This window comes from Cololabis saira, chromosome 3 (assembly GCF_033807715.1).
Source record: "Cololabis saira isolate AMF1-May2022 chromosome 3, fColSai1.1, whole genome shotgun sequence".
NCBI lineage: Eukaryota > Metazoa > Chordata > Actinopteri > Beloniformes > Belonidae > Cololabis > Cololabis saira.
In genome coordinates, this window is record NC_084589.1 from 7520565 (window position 1) to 7541139 (window position 20575).

Consider the following 20575-nt stretch of genomic DNA (forward strand, 5'->3'; position numbering starts at 1 on the left):
TCTTCCACCCACAGCAGGCGCTTCTGAGTACAGAGCTGGGAAAAAAAGCAAAAAGATTGCTGAGAATTGAACCTTTAGCCCTAATGACTCACGTCGCGTCTCTACAAGAAACCCGGTGACAGGCGAGTCACATTGCCTCAGGATGAGCCGCGTCAGAGCCAGCATTTCTGCTGTCTAGAGTCAATACCTCCTCTTTTGTCTCAGCAGAAACAAAGGTCTGATGCAGCTGCTCGTGGAAGGAAGCGCTGTTATCTTTAGTTTATATATACATAGTTTATACAGTAATAAAGAGAACAAAAATCTGCCTTCTGAGCAGATAAAAATGCAATCTAACGAAAAGCATTGTCTTATTCTGGTGATGTTCTCCAGAATCAGCGTGTAGTTCAGACCAGAGTGGTCCTGATGAGGGAATGTGCATCCGGTGCCTTCGCTCCCCCGGTGATAACGCAGGTCTTGATGCCTTTGTGTGCAGCTATGTGTCAAACAAAGGGCCACGACGCCTGCTAGCCCATGCACCGGTGCTGGGGGGAGGGAGGACAGAGATGCGGTGTGTATTTTGGAGTAAGAGGGGGTGTGTAGTCTGCAGGAAGCAGCCAGGCGTGTGAAAATATTCCACACTGCCTGCTTTTTTCCTCCTTCTCCTGATGACTTTAATAGCACCGCTCCTTTCATCCTGATACGTGGTCACCTCATCTTAGCGATGCTTTACCTTCAACCCTCTCCACAGCCTCTTCCTCTCAGCCCCTTTAGATGCCACCCAGCACACAGCAAGGAGCTAATATCAGCCAGCTACAAATTAAAATGGAAAGTTTACCGCCCATTACATATCCTTTGGGTGGGAGATAAGTCTTTGATATGGAAATGCTGCCGGCGTGGTGTAGGAAGCATGCATTTCCTCCCCGTTTGGTTGTACATGTGTGTGTGATTCTCGCTGGGTGTGAGACAGACACATGCGGGAAGACAATGAAAAATGGATGGTGTATCCTCAGGGCGCCTGTCACGAACCATTCCGACAACTGCGACTACGGGTAAGTTAGCTCCGAGGGCTTGTTGCAGCCCACGGACGATGCACACGCTCATGAAGCTGACGCTTCACAGGTACAGTAGGTGGGGACCACGGCATCACCGTCAGCCAATACGCCTTTTAAAATAGGGAGTACAAAAGTGCTCAAAGTAGAAAAAGTTACCATGTGGTTACAGTAATATGAACAAAGGAACAGTGATTTCAACCATGTCCAACCAGAGGGAGGAAAATCAACTTAAGTCAACATTTGGTAACGCGTCCAGATGTGATTAAATATATGTGGACGACTGAAGGAATCCACAGAGGCAAAGAGGAAGAAAAAGGACTTACCTTTCAGTTGTGTCGGCACATGTCAGAGTCCACCACTGTTCAGTCTCTCACACACACACACACACACACGTGCACACACACACACATGCAAAAACCATCACACATGTGCTCTCATACAATCACACACACTGTGTGTAAAGAGGCAGAGACGAGAGCCCATCATTGTTCTCATGACTCCTCCCACAAGGATGCGTGGCGCTGTCTGGATGGAAATATGTAGGAGTAGCACTGTACACACACACACACACACACACACACACACACACACACACACACACACACACACACACACACACACACACACACACCTACATACACTTGTCACAGTGTCAGAAAAAACACGCGTTTTAAACAGCACCCTTCTGACTGTAGTTATTTCGACATATAAACAAATCTCCACGTACCCTTCTCTCCCATGAGCGCACAAAGACCTCCACACAGACCGTGTCATCATGTGATGTGCGTGATGTGCGATGCATGCATGTGGGAGCATGCAGCGTCTTTTTCCCATCTTGTAATTTGTGCATTTTTTTCTGGACTTTGCTGTGATAGCTTAGTTGTGTGTGCATGTGTGTGCGTGCATGTTGTGTGTGTATATTTTTTCACCATCTCACATATTTTCACCAAAAACATTAGGTGTGACGATAAGCAAACATACGGAAGAGTATAGTATAAAATAATATTTTAGAGGAGAAAGATTTTTTTTCATTATGCACTTCGAGAAAAAAGTCGAAATGTTGAGAAAAAAGTCAAAATGTCGAGATTAATGTTGAAGTACAATTTCGAGAAAAAAGTCGAAATGTCGAGAAAAAAGTCGAAATGTCGAGAAAAAAGTCGAAATGTGGAGATTAACGTTGAAGCACAATTTCGAATTTATTCTTGAAATTGTATTTCAACATTAATCTAGACATTTCAACTGTTTCCTCGAAGTGAACAATAAAAAAAAAATCTCAAATATTTTTTCTCCTGCCTGGCCCTAATACTCTGCTGTACAAACATGCATATTTAGAAAGCATGATTTTGCGCAGCCATCTGAGGGGAAACGGCTCTCATGTCCGTGTTGCGGGTCCCGCGTGGCGGCACAGGTACTTGTGCTTAACCCCTCTGCATTATTGATGGCTGGTAATAGTCTCAATGCAAGAGCAAAGGAAATTGGTGCATGTTTTAACACGGCTCTGATGCCAATGTGAGATAGGGAGGTGTTTTCACAGGAAATATTTTTACTAAACACATCAGCTTCTTACCATTGAAGACGGGAGGCCTTATAGATGTTTCTGGTACTTTGGTATTATAAACTGGTGGCAGTGTCTGTTGGATGTCCAGGCTGAAATACACTGCTCAGGGTTTCCTGCTAACTGTAAATGCTCGACTCCAGTTGAGCTCTCTGTATTTTCTCACTGCACAGACTTTGTGTAAATCTCAGAGTGGGGAGGGAGAATAAATAAATCTTAAAAACTGTTGGCCATTACCTTTTAGCAAATGGTGTGTGAAAGACAAAAAGCCGAGCTGGCCCCTTTTGACTCTGTATGCTTGCTGGGTTTGTACGAATGGAGAAAACAGGAGGCACTGCTAAGAAAGCAGGACGGGTTGTCAAGTCAGGATTCTGTCAGTGCAATGTGTACAGTCTGTTTTAGTTTACCGCAGGAGTCTATACTCGTGCAGGTCCAAGTGTGAGGTGTGCAGGTAAAGACTCAGCATACGGTCTCATACGGTGGGTCTATTTGGAATTTTTTGTGTTAAATAATTTTTTTTTTTAAAGGGGACCTATTATGGCATCTAATACCTATTTTAAACAGGCCTTGCATGTCTTAAAAACAAGATTTTGATTGTTTTTGCTAAATAAATAAGAAATTCAGCCTCTAAACCATGTCTTTATCATCTCATTCTCTAACCTCATTATCTATGTGAGATTCTGAGTGGGCGGGGCTATGATAATGAGCACTGTGCTGATTGGCTGCCTGAATGATGCGATATACCACTATGGAAAAATGGCGGAAGCTCCGGCCGGCGGAGTTATTTACACCGTGTCCTAACACTGTGTCCTAACTGCATGCGATGCGAGCGTCAGCGACAAAATCAATTCCATTGCTTTATTTTCTATTGGACTGTCCTAACTGCACGCAGCGACGCCGTTTTGAGCTGAACATTTGTCGGACGCCCTGCTTCTATTTTCTTCCTGTCGCTCGTGTTGAAAGCTGGTTGAAAGCGCTGTAGGAAATGGTCACGGATGAGGAACGGCTGATCCAGTTAGTTGAAATGAGAAGTTATCTCTATGATTCCTTCTCATTTCACTCCAAAAACCTCAATAAAGTGGCAGCTGCTGGAGGGAGATGGACAGAGAGCGTCTGATGTCACGCAGTGCTACGATAGTCGCATTCAGTTACACGGTTTTATAGTTGTGGGCGTAGTTTGCATTTGGGTTACGTAACGAAAATGCGCAAATCTGAATGGCTCGTAGAAGTCACATGACACTGGACGGCTCATCCGGGCGGCTGTACAGACACTGCAGAATTTGGTTGTTTCCTCCTTCTCTGCCCCACACACATTCAAAATCAAATGAAATAGGTTGGTAAAGCTTTGCTGTCAACTCTGATGAGAACAGAGGATTTAAATGTCTCAACAGTAGACACGTGGTCATAAAAACATGGTCAGTTACGTTTCTTACACTAGTGCAGAATGGTCATTTTTGTCAAGTAACTACACCACAACCACGTCGAACTCCGTAGGTTTCTCTGGTCCCCTTCCCAATCTGACCAGTGATGATATGTTTAGCTGCATGTTATCGCTCCGCCGCTGGTTGTCTCGTGATGTTCAGAAAACGACGTGACCTTTATTGACAACTGGAAGACATTTTGGGGAAAGCCCGGTCTCATTAGAAGAGACGGTCTGTGAGTGATGGAGCAAACTGAATGTTAACTAGAATAGGGGAGGTGACAAAAGCATGTTTGTGCTTACAGTGAATCTTAAACTGCGACCATATCTACAAATTATTGGGTTCGTCCGTCCAACGGTGTTTACTTAGTGGTCGTTGGGAAGAAATTAAAGAGCAAAGCAAAGCAGGATTACTGGAATACTGTTCCATTGGGCACCAGACCGCAGAGTCATCCTCTGATACACCAGAGACCCAGAACATCAGTTTGTGGATATTGACCACCCAGTAATGATACCCCGTATTCGGGTGCTTCTTTTATTCCAAATAAAAGTAGAAATGAGTTTATCTACTGTAATTCACTTAAAAAGGATTTAGGGATAAAGACTGGTATTGCTTGGAACTGAAATAAAAATCTGGAAAAATAAACACAAACACTCAAATAAAAAAGCTATCCCTACTAACAGAGCAAGAAAAGTCCTGGAATGAAATCTGGCATGCTGTGTCATTTAAATTTAACTTATATCCTGAGACTTGCCCGAACTTTGTAATTATCTCAAGAGTAATTGGTATCGTAGTACAAAGGTCAATTCAATTCAATTCAATTTTATATAGCGTATATTACAACAGAAGTTGTCTCTAGGATCTTTCCAGAGACTCAGAACATAAACCCCCGAGCAATTATTACATAAACAATGGCCGGTAAAAACTCCCTAGTGGGAGAAAAGCCTTAAGCCAAACAGTGGCAAGAAAAAAACTCCCCTTTAAGCCTAAATTATGGTTCTGCGTTAAACCAACGCAGAGCCTACGCCGTTGCCGTGACTTCTCCGTCACTCCATTTCTCTGCGGTGCAGTGACCCCCAGAGCACTAGTTGATACTTTGTTTAGCTTCCGGCTTTTCCGGTCACAGTGAATCAAAGAGATAAGGACAACTATTGTGCAAAAAACCAAAACAACCCCCCCAAAAAAATCACACACACACGAAGAAAAGAGCGCTGAAAGTTCACGACTGCTTCAAACCGGAAACCGGAAATGCATTGCTACCAAGCGAACCAATCACAGCCCTCTCGGTCTGCGTTGGGTCTGCGTCGCCTCGACGCGTAGTTACATTTTTTGGGAGGTGCACGTCAGGCTACGGTGTAGGCTACGGAGAGACTTCCGCGTAGCTGCGTACCCTATGGCGTTGGTTTAACGCAGAACCATAATTCAGCCTTTAGGAGGGAAGAAACCCTGAGCAGGACCAGGCTCATAAGGGGTGCCGGAGGCCAGCTGGGGTCTAAGATAAAAAGGATAAGGTCGTCTGCATACAGTGATAATTTAAGCAAATGTCCTGCCCTTCGCACTCCTGTCAGATTAGTGGTCTTCCTTGATATTATTGTCAAGGGTTCGAAGGTAATATCAAATATCTTGGGGCTCAAGGGACAACCTTCTCTTGTCCCCCGGGAGAGAGGGAAAGAGTCTGACATTATCTTGTTCGTTCCTACTGAGGCTTGATGTGCTGTATAAAGAATTCCTCTCCATAAACAGAAAGTAGGGTCAAAGCCAAACCTCTCTAGTGCGGTGAACAGGTAGTCATATTCAGTCCTATTGAACACTTGTGGATCTAAGGACAATATTAACTTTAGCTCCGGATTGTTAGGTTGGTATAAAATGTTTAATACTCAGCAAAGATTGCTTTTGTCTGCCTTCAATGAAATCTGTCTGGTCTGAATGGATCAATTTAGGCATAATTTTCTCAAGCTGACCAGCCATTACGTTAATTTGAATTTTATAGTCACAACATAACAAGCTAACCGGATGGTAAACTCACATAATAGTGAATCTTTATTCTTTTATAAGTAATAAAGAGTTTGGGTAATTTTGACCCGAGCCTTAGTGCCTTGCAAGAGTTAAATTGAACATTGATGTCCTTCTGATCCGTAATTACGTTGCCTTTCCCAACCTTTATTGCAAATATAAAACCAGCCATTTTTGACTGTTTAAGTTGATGACTAAAGAGTTTACTGGCATGCTTCCCATATTCATAGAGATCGTGACATGCTTTTAAATAAAGCATTGTCGTTTGTGAGAGCCTCAAATTCTGTCTGAAATAAACTTTTCTCTCTGTAAAGACTCTCAGAGGGTGATGTTGAGTGTAGTGACTACTTTGATTCTGTTGATCAGCTCCGTAACCCTCTTGGATTTCTTTTTATTTTCACCAGCAGTGTAAGATATTAGTAGTACCCTTAGATACTCTTTCATGGTTTCCCACAATATGTAACAGCCTATCTCAGAGGACTCATTAGTTTCTAAGAATAAGTCTATATGTGCATTTATGAAATCAGCAAATTTCTTATTAGCAAGTAATCTTGAGTTGAGGGGCCAAGTGCATTCAGGAAGTACGTTTTTAGAAACCAAAGCTTCAAAAGTATTGGGCAATGATTTCGAAATGATTTTATTGTTGTATCGTACTTGAGTAATCAAGGGTGGTAGTTTGTGGTATATTAAAAAATAATCAATTCTAAAGTTATTTACTAGGGTGAAGAAAAATAACTGTTTGGATGTCAGATACTTAAATCTCCAGGGTTTCGTAACTCCATAGACTTGAAGAAAAGTATTGATACAGCGTGCCGATTTGCTAAGAGAAGTGACTTGTACCACAGCGATCCTGCCTCAGATCCAGGACACAGTTAACCCCCCCACTTCCTGAAGAAATCAACATTGTCCCAGTTGGGGGCGCAGTATGGGATAACTCTTGTGCCAGTAGGAAACACATTTGAATTCTTTATCTCTGAATATGACTCATTTGATTGACTATAATAATTGCTTTTAATATCTGAATCTGAATGGAGTAATTTGAAATTGGATCTATTGGTTTCAATCTGTATCTCGGTGAAATCAAAATTGTATTTTATTTCCTACTGTAATTCATTCTCACTTTTTGACAGTAACGCGCTTCACGTTGTCTTTACCTGGTGTAAACACTTGAAGGAGTGATGTCCAACCAAGCCCAACTCCCATTTTTGTTAATAAATAAATAAATAAATAAAACATATCACAACATGTCAGACAGGAAGAGTATGTAATGTATTAAAATGCTGTTTGCCAAGGCAGCTCCATGTGTCGTCTTCCAAGCTCTCAGAAAACGATGTGCGTGATATTACAGCATAAACAGTCTGTGGACTTTAGCAGCCGCGACTGATAGCTCGTGTTTCATCCCATGCAAGTAAATATTGGAAATCCAACGTGCTCAGAGGTGTACTGGCCACCAGGTGGGCCGACGCAATCACAGCGGCCTGTCTGGTAAAGTTGGACACATATTCGCAGATTCCTACTTCTGTTGTTAATAACTCCTAAATCAAGCTATAAGCCAACTGTCATCAAAACGAGACCTAAACTTCACAAAAGACGTTGATGGCTGTACAAAGCTAATTAATGGGCCGTTTACATATTACGATCCCCAAACAAAAATATTCAATAACTTCACTGTCACTAACTGTAGTGTCACCAAAATCACTACAGTTGACAGTTGTCTCCAACTGACGATACTACAACAGTCAGATGGCAGACAGGTGCTCTTGCAGAATTTTTGTTTGACAAAATATCCAATTGGCAAGTATTGCAAGTTGCCCTGTTAGCGTCTTTTTTACTGAAATGTAACCAAACTTTCGAGCATTTGTATCGCTTTGGCACCATATATACTATGCAAAGTACGCTATGCAAAGTACACTATGCAACATATGCTATGCAACATACGCTACGCAACGTACGCTACGCAACGTACGCTACGCAACGTACGCTACGCAACGTACGCTACGCAACGTACGCTACGCAACGTACGCTACGCAACGTACGCTACGCAACGTACGCTACGCAACGTACGCTATGCAACGTACACTATGCAACATACGCTATGCAACGTATGCTATGCAACGTACGTAAGTTACACAACATGCGTGATGATGTCATTCTTGCCTACTGGAATTGAAAAGGGTATCATTTGCAAATCTTGCAAACGATTCCCTTGTCCACGGAATTGAAACACTGGGTTGATTCCCATCCCTACAAACTCGTTTATAGACACACTCATAATCCCGTGAGGAGCTCAACAAAACCATGTCTTTCTATGGCGCTGCCCATACCGGAAGTCTCAAACAAGAATTTATAGACAAATTATCTGTAAACATATGCAACTTTCTAGCATTTTTTTACATTAACATTTTTTTAAATAACTGTTTTATCTTTATCTTTCATCAAAATAATGTGAATCTTATCATATTTCCCTCCTTTCAGTACGGACAAAAATGTTGTAAATAGTTACATCACATCACACTGGTTTTATTGAAAGGCAGAAATATGCAGTACGGTATTTCTGTGCAGCCAGAGTCATGAATGCAAAATCAAAGTAATCAACATATTTTTGTTGATGCTTGTATGATTTGAAAAGGAATAATTAAATAATCAACCCATTGAGCTAAATATACACTATTCTGAAGATGATGTCAGCAGCATTTCCCCTTTGATCCAACTAAAAGACTTATGTACTTACCTACATACTATATATATATATATATATATATATATATATATATATATATATATATATATATATATATATATATATATATATATATATATGTATGTACATATATATAATTTCTTTAGTTATTGGAGCTACTAGATAAAAAACACAGCCTGCAAAATACAAAATACGTGTGTACAACACCAATGCACCGTGTCAGTGTACGCCACACCCAAGGCCAGGTATTCAGATATAATGCATGTACACTCCTATAATGGCAATTTTACCAGCCATGGCTATTGCATCCAGAGCTACTTAAGAAGCGGCTCAACACTGCCGTCCCCTCTGCAGAGACAAACCAGCACCCGGCTGAAGTGGGTGGCGCCTCGCAGCCTCCGGGAGACAGGAAAAGACTGACCACGCACTCAGCAAGACAGACAGATCCAATTACCATTGATCAAACAAAACTCATTTCACTGGTCATTTCTCTCTCAGATACACTCGTTCCTGAAATATGTCTTTTAGCATCGTATATACAGTAAAAGGCATTTGCACCACCGCAGAGTCCAAGGCGTTTGATGAGAAAAAAAGCAGAATGATATGAGATAATAAAAGACACGTTGATGTTTTCCTCTGTGTGGTGGGGGTCGATGCATCGATGCAGGGTTGTGTACAGTAACAGCTTTGTGCTTTCCAAATGATCGTGTCCTGTCTGGCATGTGAGGGCGCAAAGGCTTAAACCTGTAAAAGCGGTTAAAATATACAAACTCACTCGGTGTCGGTATCAATGCCATGAGTGATGATGACCAAATAAAATAAACTGTTTTATAAAAGGGAAGAGAAAACATTTTGATCTCTCCAAGAAAAAGGAGCAGAAAATGGAACAGGTACAGTAGAAATATGTTTGTGTGAGAGCAGAATTATCGGGCCAGATAAGGGAAAGCTGCTGAAGGAGGGAGGGATGGAGATGGGGGTGGCGGCACATGTAAAGTACGTGCTCTCTGCCGGCTTACTAATGAGCCGCCCAGTGCTGTGTAATCCTCTCCAGTCCAAGCCATTCAGTACAAACAAGGATGGAGGGTTTGAGCCCCAAGAAATGGTGAAAATAATGTCATGATCCAGGTATCTGACTTCCAGCTTCCCTGATGAATTCTAGTACATACAGTCCGTCTGGTGTTCTTCCATCATGTGACATTCAGGTTAACCTCAGTTAATGAAAAATAACCATATCCAAGAGTTTTCTGAGTTTCAACTTAAATGGAGATGAATGTAATGAATCAGCGGTGGAGCCATGAGCGTTGGCTGAATTTAGGTTAACAAGCAGAAAACTAACTGTTAGGGCAGAACAATCTAAAACTACTAAAAATAAAACAAACGAAAAATAAAATACGACCAACCACGCCTCAGTTCCATCATCAGACCACACATTTTCAGCAGGATGGCTTCAAGGCTTTAAGGTATGTATACAGGACTGTCTCAGAAAATTAGAATGTTGTGATAAAGTTCTTTATTTTCTGTAATGCAATTAAAAAAACATTGCAAGCCTTTTATTATTTTAATATTGCTGATTATGGCTTACAGTTTAAGATTAAGATTCCCCGAATATTCACATTTTTTGAGATAGGATATATGAGTTTTCTTAAACTGTAAGCCATGATCAGCAATATTAAAATAATAAAAGGCTTGCAATATTTCAGTTGATTTGTAATGAATCCAGAATGTATGACATTTTTGCATTACAGACAATAAAGGACTTTATCACAATATTCTAATTTTCTGAGACAGTCCTGTGTATATATATATATATATATATATATATATATATATATATATATATATATATATATATATATATATATATATACACAGGACTGTCTCAGAATATATATATTCCATCCATCCAGCCATCGTCTCCAGGCCTGTAAAACTGCTAATATGGCTGCTGCCACAGAGTGGCTGGTCAGATTGAGAGCGCCACTGTGTCATCTCCTCTCCTGTTATTCCTGCACTGCAGGGGGTTATAGCAACTGAACACCTTTCTTTATAAAAAATATTATAAACTTAAGTTGGTGACCCTTTGCTTTCAGACATAAAGTATTAGATCTTTAGTGCCACTAACCCACAGCCTAACAACTCCCCGTGTCTGTGGAGTATCTCCCTCTCTAATAGCCTGGAGAGAATTGAAATGATTCCTTCTTCCTGCTTGGAAATTCCTTGAATTTCTGCTATAACCCAGTTTAGGGCACGATTGCCTGCTTATTTTGGAGCTGAGCTAAATGTGGGCAGAGAAGAGCGGATCGATTGTGCGCTACAGGAATGTGTGTTCTTCTTTCGTGCAGCAGAAGTGCAACCCAAAGACACACATGAGCAAACACAAACACACACATACGTGTTTCACACAGTTCCTTGAAGCTCACTCTGTGTCTGGGTTGTTGCGTGATTGTTCCACGACAGCGTCAAACATATAGAATCGATTCCATGAAGCTAAAGCTCTTCTCTTCTCAGCCACGTACCCTGACGACTCGACTCTTCGTTGGTCTTTTCCCTCATATTACCTCAGTCTATTCACGATACGACGCCGTAGACGACGAAGAGAGGAAAAAAAACCCAAAGCAACAAATATTTTCTTTAGTAGAAGTCAGTGGTCGGTGTTGACGGCAGGATAATCGTTGGGAAACCGGTACTGTCTGTCAGATATACTGAATTCAGATACAGCGTTGAGCTTTTGACCTCCAGATTTGACGGGGTGTGAACCACTTTCCTCTCCAATGACGAAGCCATCTATTTAACTGGAGCAATCCCCCTTTCACTGAAAACAAGTCATTCCAAACACATTTCTGCAGACAGCACATGTAAATGTAGCCTGCAGGCCTCGAGGAAAAGAACTGGGGTTAGATGGAGATGCTGTGTGGATGAACGAGTGTGTGCAGATAAGTGTGGTTTAGACGGCAGAGAGGTGCATGTTAAGCAGAATAGTGTGTGACTTACCCTCCAGCTGTCCCTGAGGGCTGAACATGCTCTGACTGGGCTCATTCTTCTCAACCCCTCCAAATGCTTTATTTACAGTATGTTTGCTATCACTCAAAACTCCCCTTTCCCCTCTAAAAATGCTCTCCCTTGTTACCCATCTTCCCTCTCTTTCTTCCTATCCACAACCTTCTCTCTCGGTTTCTTCTTTTTGTCACTCTCGTACTTTCATTGCTCTTGTTAATCCCTCTATGAATTAATTTGCTTTCTCCCTTTCTTTCCCATCCACACATCTCTCTCTCTCATCGTTTTACTTCTTCCCGGTTTGTGTCGGCCTCACTCGCGCTCCAGGAGCTCGATATCGCTTGTCTCTCGGCTGGCACAGAGACCAGGCAGACACATGGGAAGGCTGTTTTGTAATCCAGCAGGTCATACCACCCTGGCACAGGAAAAAGGGGAGGGGGGGGAGGCAGAGTCGGAAGAAAGGGGGAGGGAAAAACAGAGCAGGCCTATATCCTACAACATATACCTTTGCGGCATCCCTCCGTCTGATGACTGATGGTCTCTCCCTTTTTTCCCACCACCAGCAGGAGGTCTCGCCTCTCTACATCCTCACTTATTTAGGATGGAGAGGTGAAGGGGGAGCTAGGAAACAAGGAAGCAAAAGAAGGAAAGAGGGATAAGGGAGAATAGAGGTGGGAGGAAGTGTGGGAACGAAGAATGAAAGGGGAGGGAGGAAGGAGAAGGAAAAAGACTGTGAATAAAGGATGGCTATGGGAGGTGGGAAGCCTGGGAGGGCTGGAGACTGAATCAAAGACAGATCTGATCAAGGGAAACATTTCTAGGTACAAGAATCATATTTATGGAAAGACAAACAGAGACTGGCTTGTGATACTATATGCTTTCGGTTCTAGTCGCTGCACAATCCTTCCTGCTGCCGGTGTGAGCGTGTATGAAACAGCTGGGGAGAAGGGAGAGAGCTAATAAAAGGCGGAGGTTAGGTCTCAGGGAGGAAGCAGCCTCTCTGCTGCTGATGAGACTGCTCCTTATTCATATCTGCTCTTGCCTCAGTGGGCTCAAGAAGATGCTGCTCAGCAGTCAGAATATCGTGGATATAAGAAGTTGGCTCATTCATAACTTGCACGACTAGACTAGATCATTCTGAATATTCAGCATTGTATGATTTCTAATAGATTAAAGCATGGCAACCATTGTATGGTGACATATTTTAGTTTTGCAAAATATTTTAGAGTAAAAGCAGTCAGAGGGAGTTACGACGACTACTACTACTGTCATTTAGCAGACGCTTTTATCCAAAGCGACTTACATCTGAGAGAACAACACAAGCACAAAATCACATAGGAGGGTCCAGCTGGATAAGTGCTAGTCAGACTGGTGAAAGTCCAGTTGGACACAAGTGCTGCCATGCCGGTTCTAGAATTTTTTAATTAAAAAGAAAAAAAAAATTATTTCGTTCCCTTCCCGCCCAACACAACAGTCCCTTTATACAAGAAAGCTACGTCTAAAAAGACACCATCATGCAATTATCTTGACATAAGTGCATGCAGCTTACTCAGTGCTGAGTCTTGCAAAGAGCTGGATCTTCTAACTAATTCTGATGAGCAGAGAAGTTTACTAGATGCTGAAGTGCCCCTTAAAGAGCTGAGTATTTAGCTTGCTCTTAAAAGTAGGTACAGACCCTGCAGATAGGACAGTTTGGTAGGTCATTACACCATCAGGGAACAATGGAGGAGAAGAGTCTAGCTACTGATTTCACGCCAGGTTGTGGTGGAAGAACCAGGCGTCTTTCACTAGCTGAGCGGAGCTGTCGAAAAAGGAGTGTATCTCTGGATGAAGCTGTCACGGCTCAAAAGACAGAGAACCCAAAAGCACAACACCAAACAGTATCAGAGTTTAAAAAGGCTTTAATCAGGTCAAATTTAGGCAGGAGTCAAAAACCGGGCAGGCAGGCAGATCAGGCAGACAAAACCAAAGGGAGCAGGCAAAAATCCAAAAACCGGGAAACAGGCAAAGTAGCAGGCAGGCAGACACAGACAGACTCAGGAACGCTGGAAAGCTAGGCATGAACACTAGACAATCTGGCAGAGGGCAAGTGGAAGTGGGCCGGTATATAAAGGGGAACTGATGACAATGGAAACCAGGTGTGGAGATGGGCGGGGAGGGGGCACAGGTGAGGGGAATGAGTAGATTGTCTGGCTGATGAGGGTGGCAGGATCATGACAGAAGCAGTGAAAGTAGGCAGGAGCCGTTTGGGTAATTGTTTGGTAGCCAGAACCAGAGCTTTGTACTTGATGCTGCAACTGGAAGCCAGTGCAGGGAGATTGGCAGCGGAGTGACATGAGCTCTCTTGGGTTGGTTGTAGACCAGACATGCTGCTGCATTCTGGGTCATCTGCAGAGGTTTAACTGAGCAGCAGGAAGGACGACCAACAAGGAGTTATAGTAGTCAATATGTGACACGACCAGAGCCTGAACCAAGAGCTGTGTCGTATGTTCTGTCAGGTAGAGTCTGATTTTTCTGATGTTGTAAAGAGCGAATCGGCAAGACCGGGAAACCGAGGAAACATGGTCCTTAAAGGTCAGCTGGCTGACTAAGATAACACCAAGATTCCTGTCAGAAGACGTGAGCACAAGTGTGGTGGAATCCAGCTGGACGCTTATCTGAGGAGGTAAGGGATGACTGTCTGGACAAACAATAAGCTCAGTCTTGGACAAATTTAGCTGACGGTGATGGTCCTTCATCCATGCAGAGATATCAGAAAGACAGGCCGATATTTGCATTAAGACGGCTGCGTCGCCAAGTGGGAAGGAAAGGAAGAGCTGGGTGTCATCAGCATAGCAGTGGTAGGAGAAGCCATGAGAGTTGATGATTTCACCTAGTGAAGAGGTGTATAGTGAAAAGAGAAAGGGGCCCAGCACTGTTCCCTGTGGCCCCCATGTTCCCTGTTGCCAGCTCATGTTATCTGGACACTTGTCCTTGCTCCTTGCTGTGATACTTTGAAGGATCTTCCTGCAAGGTAAGACATGAACCACAGGAGGAAAGATCCTGAAATGCCAAGATTTGAGAGTGTGGAGAGGAGGATGTGGTGGTTGACCGTGTCTGAGGCAGCAGACAGGTCCAGCAGTATGAGGACTGAGGATAGACCAGCAGATCTGGCATCCCGTAGTGACACAGCAGTGTGAGGACTGAGGACAGACCAACAGATCTGGCAGCCCGTAGTGACTCAGTAAATGAGGACTGAGGACAGACCAGCAGATCTGGCAACCCGTAGTCACACAGCAGTATGAGGACTGAGGACAGACCAGCAGATCTGGCCGCCCGTAGTGACACAGCAGTATGAGGACTGAGGACAGACCAGCAGATCTGGCAGCCCGTAGTGACTCAGTAACTGACAGAAGGGCAGTTTCAGTTGAGTGGCCTAAAGCCAGACTGATGTGGATCATACAGGCAGTTGTTGTGAAGGACCTGAGACCTGACTGAAGACGGCTTGCTCTAGAAGTTTAGACGTGAATATTAGCAGTGAGACCGGCTGGTAGTTTTCAACCTGGGCAGGGTTGAGTGTGGGTTTTTTCAGCAGTGGGGTGACCCAAGCTTGTTTGAAAGCAGAGGGAAAGATGCCAGATTTAAAAGGTTTTTAGAAGTTGATAATGTGGGTTATTGCCGGTTCTACTGTAGGTAAAATGCTCTGCAGGATGTCTGTAGGATTACAGTAGGAACAGTTGTACAAAAAAAGTGCTGATATGATGTATATTTGTTCCATGATGAAGTTGACTAAAATATAGCAAGCGTTTGCTATATTAAAAAAATTAACAACATGGATCATTTTAAAATATTTAAAATGGAGAAAAATGTGGTTCCGAGTTGTTAATATTATAGATGCCTCATGTTAAAATGTTAATGTTGTAAAATCTTCATCTATTAACACACTAATGAGCTGTGAGTCTCTGAGCTTTACTGGTTTTGTTTTTGTTCTTGTAGTGCTTCAAACATAAAAATGTCATTTTACTTGAATTGCTGAAGCAGTTTCTTTTTATCTGCACTGAAATATATCAACATTATGTAAAAAACAAAGCGTAATCCTTTGATCAATCATGAATTGACAACAGCGTGCAACATTTAAAGAATGTTTATTTTTCACATCCTCACTTTGTATTTCTCATGAAAAAGGCATAATAGAAAGTCTCAGATAAATCTGAATAAAAGATATATTGCAAATGAGATAAGATCTTAAATCATAGATTTGTTTTTCTTAACCCAAGCAGTACTTCAAATACTTCAAATAGTTTTAAATTTGCACTTAAATTAAAACAGAGCACCAATGCAGGGTGCTTACTTGCCATGGAAAGAGTAGATTCAGGTTAAATTACTCTTCCCAAAGACACGTTGGTTTGTAGAGGGAATTAAACGTTTGATTACTGACCAACAACAATAGAGGCACACTCACATAAGGATGCTGACATCAGGTAAGAAATGATGTCATCAAATACTGGAATTTATAAAACGATCTTGGTCTTTACACATTACCCACTATGATGTCATCATGAGCAGCTTACTCAGCAATCTTCTTCCTCCAGTAATTCTCATAGTCAACTCAGCAGGTATGGTGTTACTAATATATTAATATTATTACAATGATCTTATACTTCACATGTGCCACCCTCACTGGATGCTGGAAAAGTTACTCAGTTTGGCAGGTTTAGCAGGCGTAAACCTTACAAACCCAAGATCATTGATATTTGATCCTTTTGAGTCCTTGATATTAATGTTAAAGTGATGAAAATAGAGGCCCGAAATATCAAGAAGCATCGGCAGGAAGAAGGAAAAAGAAATGCTTAATATGAACGATGCATCAGAGAACATGCTTCCTCCAGAAGTACAGTCTGCTCTACTCCTTCTTGTAGACAGCTTCAGCTTCAGCGTTGCATCTCCAGTCCGGTCTGTTGTCACGTTGAGCTCTGAGGTATAATTGTCCCGACTACCTCCATTTCTTCTCCCATGATGGAAATAATGTTTGACTTATTCCTGACCCTCCTAAAACCCACATAATGTCCTTTATCTTGTTCACATTCAAGAGGAAATGGTTGTTACTGCATTGTTCCGCTGTACACTGTATTCCAGGAAACAGTTGTATTCTGCCAGAGACAATGCTTCTTTATTGCTCTTCTTCTGCAAACACAATTACAGATCAGCAGTATCCACAACAGTGCATCACTAATTCAGAAAATGTGACCATTCCAGTATCTTCTCTACTTGTTTTCGTGTCCGCTACTGTGCAAACTCTTAGACTTAAAGCAAACATTACATTTAGGGAAGCCCCGATGCCGATACTGGTATCGGGGTCGATACTGCTCTCATATACTCATACTCGCAAAAATTCTCCGATACCACGCACCGATACCACTTCATTGTTGTTGTAGTTACTGATTAGTGACTCTAGGGGGAGATGTTGAGCTGCAGCCAGCGTGGTGATGAGAAAAGAGTGATACCCATGAGTGAGACTGGCAGCAGCAAGACAGACTGAAGCTACGTGCTGCTAAGGTGTCAAGAGGAGGGAAGGAGAATACAACGTTTAATACCAGCAACTTGATAAAACATCTCAAGACGCATCATAAAGCTGAGTATACGGAGTTTGCTAACGCTACTGCAAGACCACAACAGCAACATTAGCTCAGCAAAAGCGACAGACAATGGCAAGAGACGACCCATGGGCCGTTAAAATAACAGAGTCTCTAACCCGTTATATAGCTGGATGAGCAGCCACTGTCAGCTGGAGAAGACCAAGGATTTCACCGTCTTCTCGACGCATTCGAGCCGCGGTATGATGTTTCATTGATATGTTATATGTTTGATATTTTCTTAAACGTGAAGACGGTGCCAGTGTGGAGACTTTTTATTTACACAGAAATATATTTTGTTTAAAAAAGTTATCCTCATTTTCATTCAAGTATCATATCGGTACTTGGTATCGGCAAGTACAATTGAAATACTTGTACTCGGTGTGAAAGAAATGGTATCGGGGCATCCCTAATCACATTCTTTTACCCGACAGCTGGCCTAAACCAGAGGCCAGCTGGGAACTGGGATTTTGTATCAGAACATTTTGCTTTTCATATAACAGTTCAAATTTATTGTCTATTCTCCTTTGTTTAGCATATGATTAACTACTCAGTGTATCGAAGGTCAAGCCGCATGGGAGCTGTGGAAAGCCTTTCTAAAGCCTTTCTTTCTTGAAGTACATTGGCTAGGGTTAGGGTATGGTGTGTATGGTTACAACACAAATGTCCACCTCATATGAACAAGGCCAGCTACTCCAGTCTCTTCGGTGGGTGTAGGAGCAATGCACCAATCCTGCCATCCTGGCTGGAGCTTGTGCTGGGCCAATATGTCTCCGGTCATGTTTGATGTTGCAATTTTAGAACTGTACTTTCCGAACCATGCCCATGAAGCAGCTTACATCAATTACATGTTTAGGCTCTGAGATTGTCAAGGATTGCTTTTCAGATTTGCTAAGGTGCCTTGCGAATTCATGACATGGCCCAGAAAGTGAACCTCTGTCAGAGCAAACTGGCATTTCTCTTTTAGAGTAAGCCCCACTTCTCTGAATTTTTGCAGCACCTTACAAAGTCTGTTCTCCTCTCAGCGCCTTCCTAAAACAATATCATCTGAATGACAGGATGATGTCAATGAGCTGGGAGAGTCTTTTCTGGAAGTGCTCTGGAGCTGTCTTTTGTAGTCGTATTACGACACCCTCAGGTGTCATAAAAGTTCTCAGCAGCATTGAGTCTTTTTTTGCAGTGGTACCTGCCAGAATCCTGATGTTTTCATTGAGCTTTTAAAGAGTTTGCTGCTTCCAGTTGGCCAGAGTTTCATCCACTGCCGACAAAATGTCTTTCTGCAGGCTATCGGAGCATTGTCAATTCGGGGAAGGATTGTCCGATGCATTATGAGTGACTGGTGTGAAGGCTCAGACATGAATCCACACAGAAGCAGCTCCTTACAGACAGACAAAGGAAGACAACAAGCGGATGCACAGTGAACAAAATGGGCCCTGTTAAACTAGACTTGACAAGGGTGTGTGGCGGGGACCAGAGAAACCTACAGAGTCCGACATGGTTTTGGCGTAGTAACACACCGACACAATATTCATTTTATTGACTTTTGACTGGCGTAGACAGGAGTCATTAGCGCCGACATTTATGATAATGACCAATGTATGTGTCAGTAGACTGCCAGCAATTCACCGGGACCAATGGCTCACCGATGGTTGGTGTACATCATGTTGATCTGCGGACCAACCTTGTTAGGGAGAGCATCAAACTCACTCTTATCTAAGCAGAAATGACACAGAAACCAAGAATCCAAGAAGCTCATAAGGGGGGACCCTCCTGCCGAAGGAGGAGCAGGAAAAGATAAAACAGACAGAGAGAATGAAGAACAGAGAAAGGAGAGAGACAGAGACAATGGCTAACTGGTGCGACTACAGGGATGGTTATATAAACAGATGTAGACAGCAGACACTGAGGTGGTCAGAGGGGGGGGCAGGCCAGAATGTCAGCAAGCTCAGAGGGGGGGACTGCAGGTCAGCATGCATCTCCTGAAGTTCCAGTTTGAGAGGATTTCCTGTGGGGGGGGGGGGAATCTGAATGTCTTAAGCTGGATGAACTGAGTACCGCCAGAGAGGTAGGAAATGAACCAGTCAAGGGGTGTGTCAAATAGTCCAATGTGTACCTTAATGTTAGGAACTATTTCATGTGTGGTAATGTGGCATGCTGTTAGATATTGAGCCAAGCAGAGAGAGAGCAACAGTGAGTGTAACTGTATGCCATGTAAATAGCTCAGTAAAATTAGTAAACTTTGACATCCTTTTCTAGCTGGGTTGACAATAGTTTTCTGCAATGTCTTTAAAAATAACTGATGCTCAACATTTATCAGCTCCAAAATATACTTTATTTGCGCAGTTGCTATGTCTGAGCTACATACAGGAAGTAAACAAAAAGAAACCCAACACTGCGAGCTACAATAACCTACACTGTTGCTTAGCGGTTGGTGGTGTAATTACAGGAGTATTAACGCCAGAGTCGCCAGAGTATCTGTAGTATAAACCAGGCTTTAGACAACACCTTTGTATTGCTTTTCTTCTGCAAGAACAATTACAGATCAGTAGTATCCACAATAGTGATGCATCTATGGTACTAGTCACTACACCATGGTCCTCAAGTTTCCTGTACTCAGTCTCCTTTTGATACAACTGCAGAGTCATCTAATGGCGCTTTTGCACTAGTCCCGCCTCCGCCCGGCTCGGCTCGGTGCGGCCCCGTCTTGCCCGTTTGCACTAGGGGCTGAGACGGGTAGAGCCGCTCCAAGCCGATACTATTTCTGTAACCATTCTGGCGAGGTTCTTTGCGGGCTGAGCCGGGACTATTTCCGGCGTCACCACCCTCCACGCCTCTGATTGGTCGGGGGGCGGGGCCGTCAGACGTTTGAATCAGGAAGCGGGAGTCAGCGCGAGGCGACTCGCGGCTCGCAGCGATTTTATTATACAGCACAAACGTCTGTTTGGTGATCCAACTCTGAGGTGCAGATGTTCATAAACCTGGTGGCTGTCGAGAAAATTAAAAAAGGGATGTAGACGGGCTGATTTTTTTCTCAGCCGCTCCCGGCTCCAGCTGATTTCTCATGTCCGCGGTATACGGCATGAAAAAAAATGGTACAGTCACCTGTGGCACTCCTGAGTTGCGGGCCACGTGGCCAGACATGTGATCCTTCGGTCTCACAGATTGTGGTCTGTTTGTCAGGTAGTCACTTTCCAGAGGATTGTGGAAGCTTCCACCTGTGTCTTCTAGAGTTTCTTGCAGAGGAAAAT